Source organism: Balaenoptera borealis (genome assembly GCF_965194805.1).
Source record: "Balaenoptera borealis genome assembly, chromosome: 2".
NCBI lineage: Eukaryota > Metazoa > Chordata > Mammalia > Artiodactyla > Balaenopteridae > Balaenoptera > Balaenoptera borealis.
Window position 1 is genome coordinate 29,419,615 of NC_138867.1, and position 21,727 is coordinate 29,441,341.

The following is a 21,727-nucleotide window of genomic DNA, read 5'->3' on the forward strand; positions in this document are numbered from 1 at the left end:
GGAAAAGAAAATGTCATAACTAGAAATAAGAAAATTATGAAGGAAAAAAATCTCACTGGTAAAGGCAAACATACACTAAAAGTAGTGGATCAACCACCTATAAAGCTAGTATGAGGGTTAAAAGACAAAAGTAGTAAAAATCATCTATAGCTACAATAATTAGTTAAGCAATACACAAAACAAAAAGATGTAAAATATGATGCCAAAAACATAAAACGTGTGGTAGGAGGGAGTAAAAATGTAGTGCTTTTAGAATGTGCATGAACTTAAGCAACCATCAACTTAAAATAGACTGCTATATACAAAGGTTGTTATAAATGAACCTCATGGTAACTACAAACCAAAAACCTATAACAGATATACAAGAAATAAAGAGAAAGGAACACAAACATAGCACTAAAGAATGTCATCAAATCACAAGGAAAAAGAACAAGAAAAAAATGAAAGGAGAACTGCAAAAATAACCAGAAAAAATTATCAAAATAGCAATAAGTACATATCTATCAATAATTAGTTTAAATATAAAGGGACTAAATGCTTCAATCGAAACACATAGGGTGGCTGAATGAATTTTTACAAAGACCTATACATATGCTGCCTACAAGAGACTCACTTCAGATCTAAAGACACACAAACCGAAAATGAAGTGTTGGAAAAAGATATTCCATGAAAATGAAAAGAAAAGCTAGGATAGCAATACTTATAGCAGACAAAATAGACTTTAAAACAAAGACTATAACAAGAGAGAAAGAAGGGCATTACATAAAGGGATCAATCTAAGAAGAAGATATAACACTTGTAAATATCTATGCAACCAATATAGGAGCATGTAAATAAATAAAGCAAATAGTATTAAATATAAAGGGAGATATTGATAATAATACAATAATAGTAGGGGACTTTAATACCCCCTTACATCAATGGATAGATCCTCCAGACAGAAAATCAATTAGGAAACATTGGCCTTAAATGACACATCAGACAAATGGACTTAATAGATAAATAGAACATTACACTCAAAAACAACAGAAAACAAATTATTTTCAAGTGCAAATGGTACATTATCCAGCTGAGATCACATGTAAGGCCACAAAACAAGTCTCAATAAATTTAAGAAGGTTGAAATCATATCAAGCATCTTTTCCTACCACAGTGGTATGAAACTAGAAATTCATTACAAGGAAAAAACACAAACACGTGGAGGCTAAGCCACATGTTATTAAACAACCAATGGATTGTGAAGAAAAAAAAATACCTTGAGGCAAAGGAAAATGAAAACACAATGTTCCAAAACCTATAGGACACAGCAAAAGCAGTTCTAAGAGGGCAGTTTATAGTGATACAGGCATACCTCAGAAAATAAGAAAAAATCTCAAATAAACAATCTAACCTCACACCTAAAAGAACTGGAAAAAGAAGAACAAAGCCCAAAGTCTATATACCAATAACAAACTATCAGAAAGAGAAATTAAGAAAACAATCCCATTTACAATTGCATCAAAAAGAATGAATACCTGGGAATAAATCTAACCGAGAATATGAAAGACCTATACACTGAAAACTATAAGACACTGATGAAAGAAATTGAAGACAACATAAATAAATAGAAAGATATACCATGCTCATGCACTGGAAGAATTAATATTGTTAAAATGTCCATACTACTCAAAGCAATCTACAGATTCAGTGCAATTCCTGTCAAAATATAGATGGCATCTTTCACAGAACTAGAACAAATAATCCTAAAATTTGCATGGAACCACAAAAGACCCTAAACAACCAAAGTAATCTTAAGAAAGAAGAACAAAGCTAGAGGGATCATGCTCCCTGATTTTGAACTATATAACAAAGCTGTAGTAATCAAAACTGTATGGTACTGGCACAAAAACAGACACACAGATCAATGGAAAAGAATAGAGAGTACAGAAATAAACCCATGCTAATATGTTCAAATAATTTATGACAAAGGAGTCAAGAATATATAATGGGGAAAAGACAGTCTCTTTAATAAATTGTGCTGGAAAAATTAGACAGCTATATGCAAAAGAATGAGAGTGGATCACTTTCTTACACCATATACAAAAATAAACTCAAAATAGATTAAAGACTTAAATGTAACACCTGAAACCATAAAACTCCTAGATGAAAACATAGGTAGTAAGCTCTCTGACATCAGTTTTAATAATATTTTTTTTGGATCTGTCTCCTCAGGTAAGGGCAACAAAAGCAAGAATAAACAAATGGGACTACATCAAGCTAAAAAGCTTTGTACAGTTGTGGAAACCACCAACAAAATGAAAAGTCAATCTACTGAATGGGAGAAGATATTTACAAATGATACACCCAATAACCAATATATACAAAGAACTCACACAACTCAATATGGAAAAACAATCAGATTAAAAATGGGCAGAGGACCTGAACAGCCATTTTTCCAAGGAAGACACACAAATGGACAGCAGGCACATGAAAAAATATTCAACATCCCTAATCATTAGGGAAATGCAAATCAAAACCACAATGAGATACCATCTTATACTGGTCAAAATGACTATTATCAAAATGACTACAAAAAAGTGTTGGCAAGGATGTAAAGAAAAGAGAAGCTTGTGCACTGTTGGTGGGGATGTTAATTGGTGCAGCCACTGTGGGAAACAGTATGGAAGTTCCTCAAAAAATTAAAAATAGAAGTACCATATGATACAGCAATTCCAGTTCTGGGTATTTATCAGAAAACAAAAACCCTAATTTGAAAAGATATATGCACCCTTATGTTTGTTGAGGCATTATTTACAATAGCCAAGATATGGAAGCAATATCCATCAATAGATGAATAGATAAAGATGTGGTATGTGGTATATATATATATATATATATATATATATATATATATACACACACACACACAATAGAATAGTAATGAGCCATAAAAAGAATCAAATCTTGCCATTTGTGACAACACTGATGGACCTAGAGGTTTTGCTAAGGTATTATTATACTTAGTGAAATAAGTCAGACAGAGAAAAACAAATACTGTATGTTTTCACTTATATGTGGAATCTAAAAAACAAAAGAAACAAACAAAAAAGCAAAGAAAGACTCTAGATACAGAGAACAAACTGGTGGTCACCAGAGGGGAGTGAGTGGGGTGTTGGGCAAATCCATGAGGGAATTAAGAGGTACAAACTTCCAGTTATAAAATAAATAAGTTAACAGAGATGTAATGTACAGCATAGGGAATACAGTCAAAAACATCATATTAACTTTGTATGGTGACAGATAGTTACTAGACTTATCATGGTGATCAATTCACAATGTATATAAATCACTCTGTTGTACACCTGAAACTGATACATTGTTTGTCAACTATATTTCAATTTAAAAAGTCAAACTGGGACTTCCCTAGTGGAACAGTGGTTAAGAATCCACCTGCCAATGCAGGGGACACGGGTTTGAGCCCTGGTCCGGGAAGATCTCACATGCTGCGGAGCAACTAAGCCTGTGAGCCACAACTACTGAGCCTTTGCTCTAGAGCCTGTGAGCCAAAACTACTGAGCCCACGTGCCACAACTACTGAAGCCCGCATGCCTAGAGCCAGTGCTCCGCAACAAGAGAAGCCACCTCAGTGAGAAGCCCACACACCGCAATGAAGAGTAGCCCCTGCTCGCCACAACTAGAGAAAGCCTGCATGCAGCAACGAAGACCCAACGCAACCAAAAATAAATAAATAAATGAAATTGATTCTAAATAAATAAAAAGTCAAACTGAATAAAGTGCCTGGGGCAGAATTTAGTCTCCAGATTGATTAATGACTATCCTGAAATATAAGCTTTAAATCTTGCTAAGTTTATTATTAACCATTCCAGACACTCTTAAACATTTAATCTGTAGAGAAAAAACCTTAACTCTTTGTTCTTGGGCAGGAACCTTTATCCAAGGTGTTCCACAGAGTGTTGGCTTTGGGGTAAGCTGCCCAGGTTCAAATCTAAGCTTTTCATTTACTAGCGAAAGACATTGAACAAGTTATTCCATATTTCTCTGCCACAGTTTCCTCATCTGTAATATAGGGATAATAGTACTTAACCCACAGGGTTGTTGGGGGAATAAATGAATAAATAAATGTCATATCTCCTCTAATGCTTCATATAGTGTGACAATAACAGAAGGAAGACTAAAAATAGAGTCAGAATTACAAGGGTCTAATCTAAACTCTGTTCCCAACTAGCTGTGTGACCTTGAACAACTGAGCATGATTATACAATTGGAGGGACTGAATTAAATAATCTCTGAAGCACCCTCTAGAGTTAACATTCTATAGTTAGGAGTATGTTTTCTACAAACCCTTGCTTTAGGTGGGGCCTCAAAATAGAGTGGAAAGAAAGCATAATAGAAAAAAAAGAGAAATATAAGGTGAAACATAAACAAAGAAGGAAAAGGTTATTAGGAAAGGAGTACAATGAGAAATAGAAGGTAAATGTATGCAGGTTCAATCAGACAACTGGTTGATATTTTCTATTTTTAAAAAACATTGGTTATACATACAATGGAATATTACTCAGCCATAAAAAGAAATGAAATCGAGTTATTTGTAGTGAGGTGGATGGACCTAGAGTCTGTCATACAGAGTGAAGTAAGTCAGAAAGAGAAAAACAAATACCATATGCTAACACATATATATGGAATCTAAGGAAAAAAAAAAAAAAGGTCATGAAGAACCTAGGGGCAAGATGGGAATAAAGACACAGACCTACTAGAGAATGGACTTGAGGATATGGGGAGGGGGAAGGGTAAGCTGGGATGAAGTGAGAGAGTGGCATGGACATATATACACTACCAAACGTAAAATAGATAGCTAGTGGGAAGCAGCTGCATAGCACAGGGAGATCAGCTTGGTGCTTTGTGACCACCTAGAGGGGTGGGATAGGGAGGGTGGGAGGGAGGGAGACGCAGGAGGGAAGAGATATGGGAACATATGTATATGTATAACTGATTCACTTTGTTATAAAGCAGAAACTAACACACCATTGTAAAGCAATTATACTCCAATAAAGATGTTAAAAAACAAACAAACAAACAAACATTGGTTGTATTTTGTAGTACGGCCTTCGCTTTTTCGTGGAGTCTCCTCACCCTGGAGTCGCCACTTTAGGAAATCAATTAATCTCTGGCTTTACTCCTCCCACGTCCTCTCCCTGATCAATCCCCTGCACTTCTAGAGATTGAAAAATAACTGCAGAGAAGAAAGGAAGGGGCTGTAGTAGAATCAAGGAAACCTCCTTCCCTGAGAGGCCTCCTGGAGAAGGAGAATTTCCTGCCTTTTTAAGTGGGCTACCAAAATTGGTATTTCGCTCCTATCCCCAGAGCTTCGGTTGCTCTTTCACTTCCCACTTCCTCAAGAGCACCGGGTGACAAAGTTATGGAGAAGCGCCTGCAGGAGGTCCAGCTGTACAAGGAGAAAGGGAACCAATGTTACCGGGAAGGGAAGTGCCGAGATGCTGTGCGTGGGCATCATCGAGCTCTGCAGCAGCTGCGGGGTCTCGATCCAAGTCTGCCCTCCCCGATGCCTAATCTGGGACCTCAGGGCCCGGCCCTCACACCTGAACAGGAAAACGTACTGCACACCACCCAGACAGACTGCTACAACAACCTAGCTGCCTGTCTTCTTCAGATGGAGCCAGTAAACTATGAACGGGTGAAAGAATACAGTCAGAAAGTCCTGGAACGACAGCCTGATGATGCCAAGGCCCTGTATCGGTCTGGGGTGGCCTCTTTCCACCTGCAGGTCTATGACCAGGCTTGGCACTACCTCATGGCTGCTGTCAATAGGCAGCCAAAAGATGCCAGTGTCCGGCGGTACCTTCAGCTAACGCAGTCGGAATGCAGCAGCTACCATCGGAAAGAGAAGCAGCTCTACCTGGGCATGTTTGGTTAACAAAGAAGAAAGATACCCCTCCACTGGAACTTAGGTAAACCATTAAAGACCCACCAAGGGGAAACCTGAGCCTCAGCAAGAGAAATTAACCCCATACCTCTGACAGAGGTGAACTTCTACTTTGTTTCTAGTTCTGCACAAACTCTTTATTGCTTACGTAGTCTGTGTCTGTTTTTGTTTCTCCATCTATGTATTTATATGGCTTTTAATCTGTGGTATTATTAGGGACATTTGCCTTGAGAAATACAACCAGAAAACATTAATCAGTTATGGGTGGAATTAATCATATCTTTGGCATAGATTTTAATGATAGATGTTGGTAGATGTAGTCATTTACAAAGGAGAAGGCTAGCAGAGGATGAAGTAATAAGGAAGGCAGAAAGGAGTTTCTTCCTTCGTTTCCTCAGATGCCCAAAGCCAAAGTTACACAGGCCGCAAACTGGCAAATATATATACTGTGAAACTAGACAATTATAAATTGGACCCACACGGCTCAGAATGAAAGATTTGAAATTAACCATCTTGATTAAAATAATTCCTTTTTCTTAATGTTCCACATACATTCAGATTCTTTTTCCCCCAAAAAGTATCCAGTTCGTCTTGTTTCTCTTGGTAATTTCTAGTCCTTGCTATTGTTCACACTCAGATCATTAATATAGTATACTTATTTTTTTTTTTTTATTAAACCCTTCTGTCTTAAAACCTCTGGAGTCAAGCATTTAAGTATATATTCTGTAATCTTTTAAAAGCCCTCATGCCAAAAAAACACTCGTAAACATTTTAATTTTTAATAGGTGAATATCTATAGTATGCTCATTTCTCTAAAAAAACATAGGAAAGACGGTTTATCAAGTCTTCTAGAAACAATACCATAAAAGAACAGGATAAGAACATAGATCTGTTCTTTACCTGTTACCCACCCCCTTGTATTTTACAAGTGCTCACTTCCTTAAAGAGGAGGGAAACGGTGAGGAAAGGTTCTCTTTCCTTAGTGCCTTTTAAGCACCAGTGAACTTTCTGGAAGCTTTGTTGGGCATGGGTGCAGGCGCAGATCTGGTGTAGTCATGGCTCAGTAGGAGGCTTCATCAACTGGGAGCTCCTTTGTCATTCTGCTAATGTCCACAATATATGAGTTGTACGGAGTAGATGAGACCATAATAGCACTGCCTCTACCTTTATGAGTGAAGGTAATAAGCATGTGTCATTAGCCATCATATAACCACAGACAGATTTCTGACAAAACCCCCTTAGTCTTGCCAAGTGTACACGAGCTCTTCTCCCTTTATCAGTAATGCGTCTCTCTCAATGAGCTAGGCTCCTCTTTGAGTCTCCCTGTACCCTTAAATAATACAACCATCAACTTACAAACAAAAAGTTTTTACACCAAATAATCTTTTAAATCCAAGGACAGAACTAACAAAAGTTGAATATTTTATTCCTCTTCCAAGCTTCTTAAATTTCTAAGCCTAGACTGTTGCCAAATTATGTCATGGTTGTGTGTTATGCTTGTTTGGGGTTGGTTTTGCTTTCTGATTTTCTTTTTTTTCCCTAAGACTTGATGTTACAGTAAGCTGTGTTCTGCATCAATGAGGAGAAAATAAAACTGATATTTTAAAAAAACATAAAAACCAAAAAAAAAATTGGTTTATGCTACATTGTGAATGAATCATTTATTCATGAAAAAGACCTGGTTGATATTTTTAAATTAAGCACCCACAGTATGCTAGGTCCTGGGGATATGATGGACAAGCCCTCAGAGAATTTACAGATGATTATGGAATATGTAAACAGACAGCCAGAAAGAGAACACAAGAAGCTAACCTCATCTGGAGGGTCAGAGGAGGATTCCCTGAAAAAGGGTGGTGAAGGTTGGGCTAGAGCATTCTGGGCAGAGAAAATAGCATTCACAAAGGCCCTGAGATAGGAGCGAGCCTGGTTTTCAAGAATAGAATGATTTCATGTGCGGCTGCAACTGGGAAGAAAATGAAGCAAGAAAAGATAAGCACATCCTCTAAGGACCTGCTAGTCGGTTGAAATGAAAACCATTCCATTTCATCCCCTGTGTCTGCTATAATGTGGGATGGCCACATGCGGTTTGACCTTCCCCAACTATCAATCGTCCTATAATAAGGAATAACACAAATCCTAACCTGGTTACCCCCAGAGAATCCCTTTCAGGTCATCTGAGGGCAAAAAAACCCGGTGCATTTTGACAAGGGCAAATTCCTCAGGAAAGAAAAGAAGTAAGGAGAGAATGTTAAATATGCCTCCTTATGTTTCCTCCTTACCCTCATTCCTGTATGTATCTCATGCAAAGTGTTCCCCCTTTTCCTTAGATTCTATCTCCCTTCCTCAAGAACAGCTTTTTCCCCTCTTTTTTTCTTTTTTCTTTCTCTTTTTCCCCCTTTGGCCCAAACCATAGTACTGAAAATGTAAAACCTGCAGTTTTGGGTATGTTACCAAAGGAAACAGTTTTACTTGTTTTTGCCAAAATATTTTCAAAGTAGCTGGAGAGCTGTCAAACCACAGTGGCTCTCAGCTGCGTTTCCTTCTAGCATTTCCCCAGGTTCTCCCAGCACAGCACTCAGTAACTGGATATTATTTGAGGAGGAGGGGGGAAAATGCTGCACGAGACAGTTTGTAGATTTAAGAATTATCCTCTGGGTACTGAAGGCCAGAGATCCAGAGGTGCTCAGTTGCCAAACTCCAGGGCTGCGTGACTGTGTGTCATTCCTAGATGTAGCTTTCAGCAAGGAGACATAGAGGAAATGTGCTGGCAATGGTCAATATTTAGACTGTCATTCCAAAGTCTTTAGATTGTTTTCTGTCTTAGTCATGTGACTTTGAACAAACGAATTTATTGTCATAGAAAAAAAAATTACTAAACACAGGTTGAAATGACATGCATTTTGGCCTTGTAGGTACTGACAGCCTTCCCCCATCCTTTACCATCTCTTCCAATTCTAGCTGGCATTTGCGGGCTTTATGTACCAGCAGAATAATTTAACAGTAAGCAGTCACTCTTTATGTTCCTCTAACAACTTTCTTCCAAGACCTTGAAGGAGGAAAAACTCATTATTTAGGGACTTCTAGAAGCAGAGGCAGTAGTAACTATGTCTACTTAACTCATCCAGAAACTGAAGTTCAGGAAAGTGACATGGCTTTTCCAAGGTCATATAACAAGTCAAAGCTGTTTCTTCCTTATAATATACTTCTAATCCATTTGATTATAAGACATTATAAAATGGAACAAATTAAATATAATAAAAATAATTTCAATAACTGTATAGAAATTATGATAACTATCAATCCAAATGATAACCACTAATTGACAGTAGATTGGGCCTCAGGGTTTAAGTGCTATTACCACCAATCTATTTTTACCAGTTATACTATTATGTCATTTGGATCCTGGCAAAAACAGATGGCATACTCTGAAGCAGTAATAGAATGGAGTTAAATGGAGTGGACAGGGTCAAGGGAAACAATGAGAGGTGGTAAAGCACCCAGGACTGGGAACAGTGAGAAGCAGTTGTCACTCCATCATTGCTAGGTCCAGAGAGAAGGAGCCATGACCGGAGCTCATTGAAACCTCTTGCTATAGGAGAGGGGCTACCTGATGTGGACATGAGCCAGGGGTTGGGAGGGAGCCCCCAAACCTCCGACTTTGCTTTTCTCTTGTCTCTGCTCTCCTGCAGGTGTCTCCCAATGACCAAAACCACCAACAAGCCAGAGGATAAAGAAGCCTGGGTGATGCTGTCTGAAATGCTCAGATCTCTTCTCTTCTCTTTATGTACCATTTATATGCTGATGACTGTCAGGTTTCTATCAGAATTTCTTGAATTTCAATTCAGTGAGTTGAATTTCAATTTCCTACTAGGAATCTCCTAACTGAGCACCTGCTCTTCTCCCAAATTCTGTTCCTCCCACAATCATCCCCATCTTAGTTGTTACCCATCTCCTACCAGTCAAAAGTCAAAAATCTTGGAGACATTCCTAACTTCTCTTTTTTTCTAATGATCAGCATCCTGTTCTTCAGCAAATCTTATTGACTCTCCGTCATTCAACATCTATGTGGAATCCTACCACTTCTCACTGTTTTAACACCACCACCACAATATGAGTCCTAATCACTACTTGCCTAGAATATTACACTAGATACACTGCTTCCACCCTTGCCCTCTTTAGTTTCAACAGAAAATAAAGTGATTCTTTGAAAAACTTAAGTTAGATCATATCAGACTTCTACACAGAACGTCTAATAGCCTCCCATTTTACTCAAACTAGAGGAAGTCAAATCCTTACAATGGCCTGTAAGGCCCTATAAGATCTGCCCATCCATCCTCTTAATTCTCTGGCATCATTTCCTATTACCTCTCCCTCTTTTATCCATTCAGCTAACACTAAACTCTTACCATGCCTAAAACAAACCAGGTACACTTTCACCTCTAAACAGTGTTTAGTTACACTTGCTATTTACTCTACGTGGTACACTCTTCCTCCAAATGTCTGCATGGCTCAGCCCCTAATCTCCTTCGCATTTTGTTCAAATGTCACGTTCTCAATAAGACCTTTCCTGACTATCGTTTATTAAAATGTGACCCCCCCCCAACACCGTAGCATTCCCGACTCACTTCCCTATTTCATTTTTCTCCGTAGCACTTATGACCATCTGACACATTTTATATTTTACTTTTGTTTGTTTGTTTGTTTATTATCTGCTTCTCCTCCTTGTACCTCCATCCCCACTATAATGAAAGATTTATGAGCCTGACATGCATAGGGTTATGAGGAGTCATGAGCAATTGTCAAAGGTTTCACTGCATGAAAAAATCTACATTTTTTATCTTACTCAAATACTCAGTATTTGGCACAGGGTTGCATAAATGCTCCCTAGCTTGAAATGGAGAGTTTTAAATAAACCCAGAGTAGCCTAGTGACAAGGGGTTTAAGTTTGAAATCAAGGCAACATTTGAGCCTTCTTTAGAAACAAATTAAAGGGATCCTAGAGACCTTCTTGGAAGCTGGGAGGACCAAAGACAGGTCTCTTTCAAAAAAATATTATCAGTAGATTATCTGAAATCACTCAGGGCCGGAGCTAATCCCGAGAACAAAATATATGCTACAGCACTTCTGAAACCTGAGCCAGTGTCACAGGTTAGAGTTCAATAACTGTGAGAAAATGAGAAAGGCTTCATAGCAGTTGAGTCATGGAAGGATTCTCTATGTTCTATCTAGTCTTGGTAAATGTTCAGCCAATGAAAGGCCTGGCTATATTTCCCAACCTCATTTTAATGTGTTAAAGCAATACCTGATAAGCTGATATTTGCTGAATCAGTACACAAAGATTTGTCCAACTTCAGCAGAATGGAAAACCTGAAAAGAAATTAATTACCAGTGAAGGTTTTCCTTATGGAAAGAATAGAATAGGCATTAGCCAAGTAATATGATTTCAGGGGCCAAAGAGGCCCCAAAGTAAAAGGAAATCCTTCCTATAAGCTTGCTGATAACTAAAGTTCTACATTCCACAACCTAACACTTTTACTTAAGGATTTGATCCTGATTAAATGCAGATTTCCCCTGGGTAAGGTCCCTCACCAGTTATTTATTCCTCAGAGTGAAAAAACAATTGGAGAACAGGTTTTATCAAAGGGTATCGGGGATGGATATGAGGGTCTTGAGAAACTTGTGATCCAAAAAACAAAGGATTACGGGGCTTTGACAACAAACTTCACTTATCTCCTAGTTTTGCTTGGATTCAGCATCACCACATATGTTTTAAAGACTCCTCATCTCCAAGATGAAATGTCTTTTTGGGTAAGTTGTCATTTCAGAAACCAGGTCAGCTTTCACATATATGGCCATGGAGTTGGGGATGGGCAGCAGAGTGGTACCTATCAGATGTGTGAATTACACCATCCTCCCTTTATTCCTTTTCTTACTCTTATATTGCTCATTCATATCTTTATAATGAATTCAGCACAATCGATGAGCCCATTAGCAAATTTAGTCATAGAAGAAATTGATAGTAATGACTAAAATCCATTCAGTACCCTCAATACCTGAGTGGACTTCAATTACTCAGTCTCTTTTTTTCCAATTATCCAAATTCCTGCACTGGAAGATAACTCACATTAAGATGTGTGTTCAGTATGCTCATCTTCATAGCAGTTCTCCTTCAAGAAACACTGGATTGCTTTATCACCACCAGATATTGAATTATATTAAAGGACTTATGAGGAAACATAACATAGTGAATGTAGGATTACAGAATCTTCCTACCCTAAGCATAAACTACTATGAAAATAAGAAGTAAAATAAAACAGAAATAGTACTCTTACAGGAAAAGACATACAATCATGAATTCTAAATTTTATAAAATATCTCTAGATAATGAAGATTTTGAGAATAATTCAAGTTTCTCTACCTATCACTTCCCTCTTCCAAATACAATACAATACACACACACATGCACACACACACACACACACACACACACACACACAAAGAGAACAAGCAGAAGCTGTACCATGGGGAAGAAAGTAAGTGGACAAAATCCTGAAAAGTTTCTTGATGGCACAGGGAAGAGGACTGAGGGTGGGTGAATGAGAAGCTGAAAGAACTAAAAAGAGTCACGAATTTGTTTTTTCTGGCCCAGAGGAACATGAGTGAAATATCTCAGGAAGAATTATCCAGAACTAATTGTCTATAGTAAATAAAATTTTGTCAAAATAAAAGATCAGAATAAAAGGAAAATACCATTCCTCAAATCACTGGATACTTTTACATAGTAGCTAAAAAGCGTCACAATGATTGTTGGGAAAACCTCTAAATTTTGAGTATTTCTCTAACATAACCACAACTGGGAGTGAAGCAAAAGAAATGTCTGGGCAATGGTGAGTTAAGTAGTGGTTGTTTTCATGTAGCCAAAGATTTACTGAGGCTAAACTGGCAGACTCACTGTAAAATGAGGAAACAATCCAATACCCTCATGTATCTGGAGATGCCCCTCAAATAGAGTAAAATCTGGTAAAAGATGTTTAACAAACTTCCAAAGAAAGAGAGTAAAGACAAATGGAATGAATGGAATCAATACACATCTCCAGCTCTTTTCTCTCACCTTCATCCCACTACTGCCCTCCTCTAGGTAACTAAAAAGCCGAACATAGAATTCAGCCAAAGATTCAGAGATTTACAAGAAAGATCGGATAAAGCAGGAAGTTGGAAAGGAGAAACTAGCCACACATTTGGGAAAAGAGATGGAGAAGTTGAAAAGATAGGGCAACTACACTGAAACAATACAGATAAATGAAACAAAATTTTAAAAAAATGTAAGTGTATATTTTGCAACCCATAAAAATAATTCATTCTGGATGAAGACATCAATAATCAAAAAAATCTTTGGGAATTAAATACAATTAAAGAAAAGCTGACATTTTTGAAAGAAGAAATCCATGGTGAAATGATGACAGCGAAATAAGGTAAAAATGAGACTGGAGAATGAACTAGAGACAAAATAAAATTATTTTAGAACCAATTATTTATAAATAGCAATTAATGAACAGTCACAGTGAAAGACCAAGTTGATGAAGAGCTCTAGAAAATGTTACAGAATGCAGCTAAAATAGACAAAATAGAGATGATCAAAGGGAATAAAGAGAAGTTATGATGAACAGACAAAAGGGAACAATCACATATAAATTGGTTCCCTTGAGGTAGTATACAGAACTAATGGAACAGAAAAAAATTTCAAAGTATAATGAAAGAATTGAATTTGCAAGTGCAGTGTATTATTCTAGGATAGTTTGATAGAAAATGATCAATAGTGAGACATAGTCTATTGAAAATATTGGGCTTAAAGGATTTTAAAAAAAGAATCCAACTTCCAGTTTCAACTCCAACACATAAAGAGCGTGGAAGTCATCACTCCTGTCCTTACAGCAAGAAAAAAGTTGAACAAAGCACAGTTCAATGACTCTTTGGACCCACTAGAGAATGAGGTACAGGGCAAACAGACACCACACATTCTGCAGAGATGAGCTCCAGTATAATAACAGTGGATCATAGATGAAAGTCACAGACTCTACTTTAAAAGTGATTCTTAGGGAAACCCAAAGATAGCAGGAGAGACAAATGCAAGGAAAACAGAGAAAACTGAAGGCCCTGGAACCTACAGCCAGAGCAAACATTAGGCACAGCCCAATTCCTAACCAGATTAATATAAAATCTCACACAAAGGCATATTTACCTCAGTTTCTACCACCTGATACATCATGTCCAGCTTTCAACAACAAAAAAAATCACAAATCATGCTAACAGGCAAGGAAAAAACAAACAAACAAACAAAACTCCCCCCCCCAAAAAACCCAAAATAGTCTGAGGCAAGTAAGTGGTAAATTCTCCAAGAAGACATAATCTTTAACCTGTGTGCACCTAACAACAGAGAGTAAAAATACATGAGGCAAAAGCTGATAGAACTCTAAAGAGAAATAGATAAATTCACGATTATAGTTGGAGAATTCAACTTTCAGTAACTGATATATCAATCAGGAAGAAAATCAGTAAGAACAGAGTTCTTATCGAACAATACTATCAATCAACTGGATCAAATTGAAATTTATAGAATCTTCCATCCAACAACAGAAGGATACACATTCTTTTCAAGTTCACAGAGAACATTCACCAAGATAGACCATACTCTAGGACATAAAACGAATTGCAAAAAATAGAAATTGTACAAAATGTGTTTTTAGACTACAGTGGAAATCAATAACAGAAAAATGGTTTAAATCCCCCCAAATACTTGAAGATTAAACAGGAAACTTCTAAGTAACAGTTAGTTCAGTGACAAAGTCTTGAGAGAAATTAAAGTTGGGGTAGCTATATTATCTCTTTCTCAACACACACACACACACACACACACACACACACACACACACACACACACACACACACACACACACACAGATGTCCTAGTGGTTCTGCTTCTCTGATTAAACCCTGAATGATGCAGAATTTAGCACTGAAGATGGTCCCTAAGGAACATAATCTTAAACGTGAGTTCCTCAACTGATTCTGGGTTTTCTTGGTTCTCGGATCTGATCAGATTTAAAGGCATTAATGACTCTGCTTCTAGTGGTAAAGGCAACAATGGGAGTTGATGGCATGCAGTAGCAAAACAGTTACTCAAGCTACCAATTGCAGATACCTTTAATAATGTGCCGATAGAAGACAAGGCCCTGGGTGACAAAATATTTTTGGACACAGAAAATTTTAATGAAAATAAGAAGTATAAATGAGTTAGTGGGTTGCTCTGAAGTGTGCTGGAGAATTTAGGGAAAGAAAATTATGAAAGCAAGACTTTAAATAAAGTACGTTAAAATACTTTTAAATTAAAACTAAATAATAAACAAATGATATGAATAGGAAATCTGTAATAAAATTTCTATAACCATTTGGAAAATTGTTTAATTTCATTTGTAATGAAATAAATGAAAAAAATTTAAAGGTACCCCAAAGAGAAAAAGACTAAAAATATAACAATAGGGGTGCCTTCAAGACAGCAGAGGAGTAAGATGTGGAAATCACCTTCCTCCACACAAATACATCAAAACTACATCTAAATGTGGAACAACTCCCACAGAACACCTACTGAACGTTGGCAGAAGACCTCAGACATCCCAAAAGGCAAGAAACTCCCCATGTACCTGGGTAGGGGAAAAGAAAAAAGGAAAAACAGAAACAAAAGAATAGGGACAGGACCTGCACCTCGGAGAGGGAGCTGTGAAGGAGGGAAAGTTTCCACACATTAGGAAGGCCCTTCACTGGTGGAGATGGGGGGTAGGCAGGGGAGAAGCTTTGGAGCCACGGAGGAGAGTGCAGCAACAGGGGTGCAGAGGACAAAGCGGAGAGATTCCCACACAGAGAATAGGTGCCAAACAGCACTCACCAGTCTGAGAGGTTTGTCTGCTCACCCACCACGGTGGGTGGGGGCTGGGAGCTGAGGCTCCAGATTCAGAGTCCAGGTCCCAGGGAGAGGACCGGGGTTGGCTGCATGAACACAGCCTGAAGGGGGCTAGTGTGCCACAGCTAGCAGGGAAGGAGTCCGGGAAAATGTCTGGAACTGCCTAAGAGGCAAGAGACCATTGTTTCGGGGTGCGCAAAGAGAGGGGATTCAGAGCACCACCTAAATGAGCTCCAGAGACGGGCACAAGCCATGGCTATCAGCGTGGACCCCAGAGACAGGCATGAAATGCTAAGGCTGATGCTACAGCAAGCAAGAAGCCTGTGTGCAAGCACAGGTCACTATCCACACCTCCCCTCCCAGTAGCCTGTGCAGCCCACCACTGCCAGGGTCCCATGATCCATGGACAAATTCCCTGGGAGAACACACGATGCGTCTCAGGCTGTTGTAATGTCATGCTGGCCTCTGCTGCCGCAGGCTTGCCCTGCATTCTGTATCACTCTCGCCCCATGGCCTGAGTAAGCTAGAGCCCCCTAATCAGCTGCTCCTTTAACCCCGTCCTGTCTGGGCTGGGAACAGATGCCTTCGGGCGACCTACATGCAGAGGCAGGGGCAAATCCAAAGCTAAACCCCAGGAGCTGTGCGAACAAAGAAGAGAAAGGGAAATCTCTCTGTGCAGCCTCAGGAGCAGCAGATTAAATCTCCACAATCAACTTGATGTACCCTGCACCTGTGGAATACCTGAATAGACAACAAATCATACCAAAATTGAGGTGGTGGACTTTGGGAGCAACTGTAGACTTGGGGTTTGCTTCCTGCATCTAATTTGTTTCTGGTTTTATGTTTATCCTTGCTTAGTATTTAGAGCTTATTATCATTGGTAGATTTCTTTATTGATTTTCTGGCTCTCTTCTTTTATTTATCTTATATATATATATATATATATATATATACATTTTCTTTTCCTGTTTTTGAGAGGGTGTATGTGTATGCTTCTTTGTGTGATTTGGTCTGTATAGCTTTGCTTTTGCCATTTGCCCTAGGGTGACTGTCCATTTTTTGTTTTTTTTTGTTGTTTTTTTTCTTAGTATAGTTTGTAGAGCTTGTTAACACTGAAGGATTTGTTTTTTGGTTTGGTTGCTCTCTTCTTTCTTTCTCCCTTTCTTTTTTTAAATTCTTTTATTTTTAATATATTTTTTTCTATTTTAATAACTTTATTTAATTATTTAATTATTATTTTTTTCTTTCTTTCTTTTTTTTTCTCCCTTGTCTTCTGATCCGTGTGGCTAACAGGGTCTTGGTGCTCTGGCCGGGTGTAAGGCCTGAGCCTCTGAGGTGGGAGAGCCGACTTCAGGATATTAGTCCACCAGAGACCTCCCAGCCCCATGTAATATCAAACAGCAAAAGCTCTGCGAGAGACCTCCATTTCAACACTAAGACCCAGCTCCACTCAATGACCAACAAGCTACAGTGCTGGACACCCTATGTCAAACAGCTAGCAGGACAGGAACACAAACCCACCCATTAACAGAGAGGCTGCCTAAAATCATAATGAGGTCACAGAAACTCCAAAACACACCACCAGACATGGTCCTGCCCACCAGAAAGACAAGATGCAACCTGATCCACCAGAACACAGGCACCAGTCCCCTCCACCAGGAAGCCTACATAACCCACAGAACCAACTTTACCCACTGGGAGCAAATACCAAAAACAATGGGAATGATGAACATGCAGCCTGCGAAAAGGAGACCCCAAACACAGTAAGTTAAGCAAAATGAGAAGACAGAGGAACACACAGCAGATGAAGGAGCAAGGTAAAAACCCACCAGACCAAACAAATGAAGAGGAAATAGGCAGTCTACCTGAAAACTAATTCAGAGTAATGATAGTAAAGATAATCCAAAATCTTGGAAATAGAATGGAGAAAATACAAGAAACGTTTAACAAGGACCAAGAGGAATGAAAGAGTAAACAAACAATGATGAACAACACAATAAATGAAATTAAAAATTCTCTAGAAGGAATCAATAGCAGAATAACTGAGGCAGAAGAACAGATAAGTGACCTGGAAGATAAAATAGTGGAAATAACCACTGCAGAGCAGAATAAAGAAAAAAAATGAAAAGAATTGAGGACAATCTCAGAGACATCTGGGACAGCATGAAACGCACCAAAATTCGAATTATGGGGGTCCCAGAAGAAGAAGAGGAAAAGAAAGGGACTAAGAAAATATTTGAAGATGATTATAGTTGAAAGCTTCACTAATATGGGTAAGGAAATAGTCAGTCAAGCTCAGGAAGTGCAGAGAGTCCCATACAGGATAAATCCAAGGAGAAACATGCCAAGACACATATTAATCAAACTACCAACAATTAAATACAAAGAAAAAATATTAAAAGCAGCAACGGAAAAGCAACAATTAACATACAACGGAATCCCCATAAGGTTAACAGCTGACCTTTCAGCAAGAACTCTGCAAGCCAGAAGGGAGTGGCAGGACATATTTAAAGTGATGAAAGGGAAAAACCTACAACCAAGATTATTCTACCCAGCAAGGATCTCATTCAGATTTGATGGAGAAATTACAAACTTTAGAGATATGCAAAAGCTAAGAGAATTCAGCACCACCAAACCAGCTCTAATACAAATGCTAAAGGAACTTCTTTAGGCCGGAAACACAAGAGAAGAAAAAGACATACAATAACAAACCCAAAACAATTAAGAAAATGGTAATAGGAACATACATACCTATAACTGCCTTAAATGTAAATGGATTAAATGTTCCAACCAAAAGACATAGACTGGCTGAATGGATACAAAAGCAAGACCTGTATATATACTGTCTATAAAAGCCCACTTCAGACCTAGGCACACATACAGACTGAAAGTGAGGGGATGGAAAAAGATACTCCATGCAAATGGAAATCAAAAGAAAGCTGGAGTAGCAATCGTCATACCAGATAAAATAGACTTTAAAATAAAGACTATTACAACAGACAAAGAGGGACACTACATAATGATCAAGGGATCAATCCTAAAAGGAGATATAACAACTGTAACTATTTATGCACCCAACTTAGGAGGACCTTAATACATAAGGCAAATGCCAACACCCGAAAAAGAGGAAATCGACAGTAACACAGTAATAGTAGAGGACTTTAACCCCACTTTTACCAATGGACAGATCATCCAAAATGAAGAAAAATAAGGAAACGGAAGCTTTAAATGATACATTAAACAAGATGGACTTAATATTTATGGGACATTCCATCCAAAAACAACTTAATACAATTTCTTCTCAAGTGCTCATGGAACATTCTCCAGGATACATCATATCTTCGATCACAAATAAAGCCTTGGTAAATTTAAGAAAGTTGAAATCATATCAAGTATCTTTTCCGACCACAATGCTATGAGACCAGATATCAATTTCAGGAAAAAATCTGTAAAAAATACAGACACATGGAGGCTAAACAATACACTACTAAATAACCAAGTGATCACTGAAGAAATCAAAGAGGAAATCAAAAAATACCAGGAAACAAATGACAATGAAAACACGACAGCACAAAACCTATGGGTTGCAGCAAAAACAGTTCTAAGAGGGAAGTTTATAGCAATACAATCCTACCTCAAGAAACAAGAAACGTCTTAAATAAACAACCTAACCTTACACCTAAAGCAATTAGAGAAAGAAGAACAAAAAAACCCCAAAGTTAGCAGAAGGAAAGAAATCATAAAGATCAGATCAGAAATAAATGAAAAAGAAATGAAGGAAACGATAGCAAAGATCAATAAAACTAAAAGCTGGTTCTATGAGAAGATAAACAAAACTGATAAACCATTAGCCAGACTCATCAAGAAAAAAAAGGGAGAAGACTCAAATCAATAGAATTAGAAATGAAAAAGGAGAAGTAACAACTGACACTGCAGAAATACAAAGGATCATGAGAGATTACTACAAGAAACTCTATGCCAATAAAGTGGACAACCTGGAAGAAATGGACAAATTCTTAGAAATGCACAACGTTCTGAGACTGAACCAGGAAGAAATAGAAAATGTGAACAGGCCAATCACAAGCACTGAAGTTGAAACTGTGATTTTAAATCTTTCAACAAACAAAAGCCCCAGACCAGATGGCTTCACAGGTGAATTCTATCAAACATTTAGAGAAGAGCTAACACCCATCCTTCTCAAACTCTTCCAAAATACAGCAGAGGGAGGAGCACTCCCAAACTCATTCTACGAGGCCACCATCACCCTGACACCAAAACCAGACAAAGATGTCACAAAGAAAGAAAACTACAGGCCAATATCACTGATGAACATAGATGCAAAAATCCTCAACAACATACTAGCAAACAGAATCCAACAGAACATTGAAAGGATCATAAACCATGTTGAAGTGGGGTTTATCCCAGGAATTCAAGGATTCTTCAATACACGTAAATCAATCAATGTGATACACCATATTAACAAATTGAAGGAGAAAAACCATATGATCATCTCAATAGATACAGAGAAAGCTTTCGACAAAATTCAACACCAATTTATGATAAAAACCCTCCAGAAAGTAGGCATAGAGGGACCTTTCCTCAACATAATAAAGGCCATATATGAAAAGCCCACAGCCAACATTGTCCTCAATGGTGAAAAACTGAAAAAATTTCCACTAAGTTCAGGAACAAGACAAGGTTGTCCACTCTCACTGCTATTATTCAACATAGTTTTGGAAGTTTTAGCCACAGCAATCAGAGAAGGAAAAAGGAATAAAAGGAATCAAAATCAGAAAAGAAGAAGTAAAACTGTCACTGTTTGCAGATGACATGATACTATACATAGAGAATCCTAAAGATGCTACCAGAAAACTACTAGAGCTAATCAATGCATTTGGTAAAGTAGCAGGATACCAAATTAATGCCCAGAAATCTCTTGCATTCCTATACACTAATGATGAAATATCTGAAAGAGAAATTAAGGAAACACTCCCATTTACCACTGCAACAAAAAGAATAAAATACCTAGGAATAAACCTACCTAAGGAGACAACAGACCTGCATGCAGAAAAGTATAAGACACTCATGAAAGAAATTAAAGATGATACAAACAGATGGAGAGATATACCATGTTCTTGGATTGTAAGAATCAACATTGTGAAAATGACTATACTACCCAAAGCAATCTACAGATTTAATGCAATCCCTATCAAACTACCAATGGCTTTTTTCACAGAACTAGAACAGAAAATTTCAAAATACTTATGGAAACACAAAAGACCCCGAATAGCCAAAGTAATCTTGAGAAAGGAAACTGGAGCTGGAAGAATCAGGCTCCCTGACTTCAAACTATATTACAAACTACAGTTATCAAGACAGTATGGTACTGGCACAAAAAAAGAAATATAGATCAATGGAAAAGGATAGAAAGCCCAGAGATAAACCCACAAACATATGGTCACCTTATCTCTGATAAAGGAGTCAAGAATATACAATGGAGAAAAGACAGCCTCTTCAATAAGTTGTGCTGGGAAAATTGAACAGCTATATATGAAAGCATGAAATTAGGACACTCCCTAACACCATACACAAAAATAAACTCAAAATGGATTAAAGACCTAAATGTAAGGCCACACACTATAGAACTCTCAGAGGAAAACATAGGCAGAACACTCCATGACATAAATGACAGCAAGATCTTTTTTGACCCACCTCCTAGAGAAATGGAAATAAAAACACAAATAAACAAATGGGACCTAGTGAAACTTAAAAGCTTTTGCACAGCAAAGGAAGCCATAAACAAGACGATAAGACAACCCACAGAATGGGAG

The 21,727-nt window shown here is 37.9% G+C and overlaps 2 pseudogenes across 2 annotated transcripts in view; one reads left to right on the forward strand and one right to left on the reverse strand.

Moving 5' to 3' along the window:
* Nucleotides 1–21,727, reverse strand: part of LOC309624400 (coiled-coil domain-containing protein 167 pseudogene) — a 590,025-nt pseudogene that overhangs the window by 268,877 nt on the left and 299,421 nt on the right. The gene's annotated exons all lie outside the window — the stretch shown is intronic.
* LOC309624379 (tetratricopeptide repeat protein 9C pseudogene) lies at nt 5,139–17,842 on the forward strand (annotated as a pseudogene). Its single transcript has one exon. The product of its transcript is annotated as a tetratricopeptide repeat protein 9C pseudogene (transcript).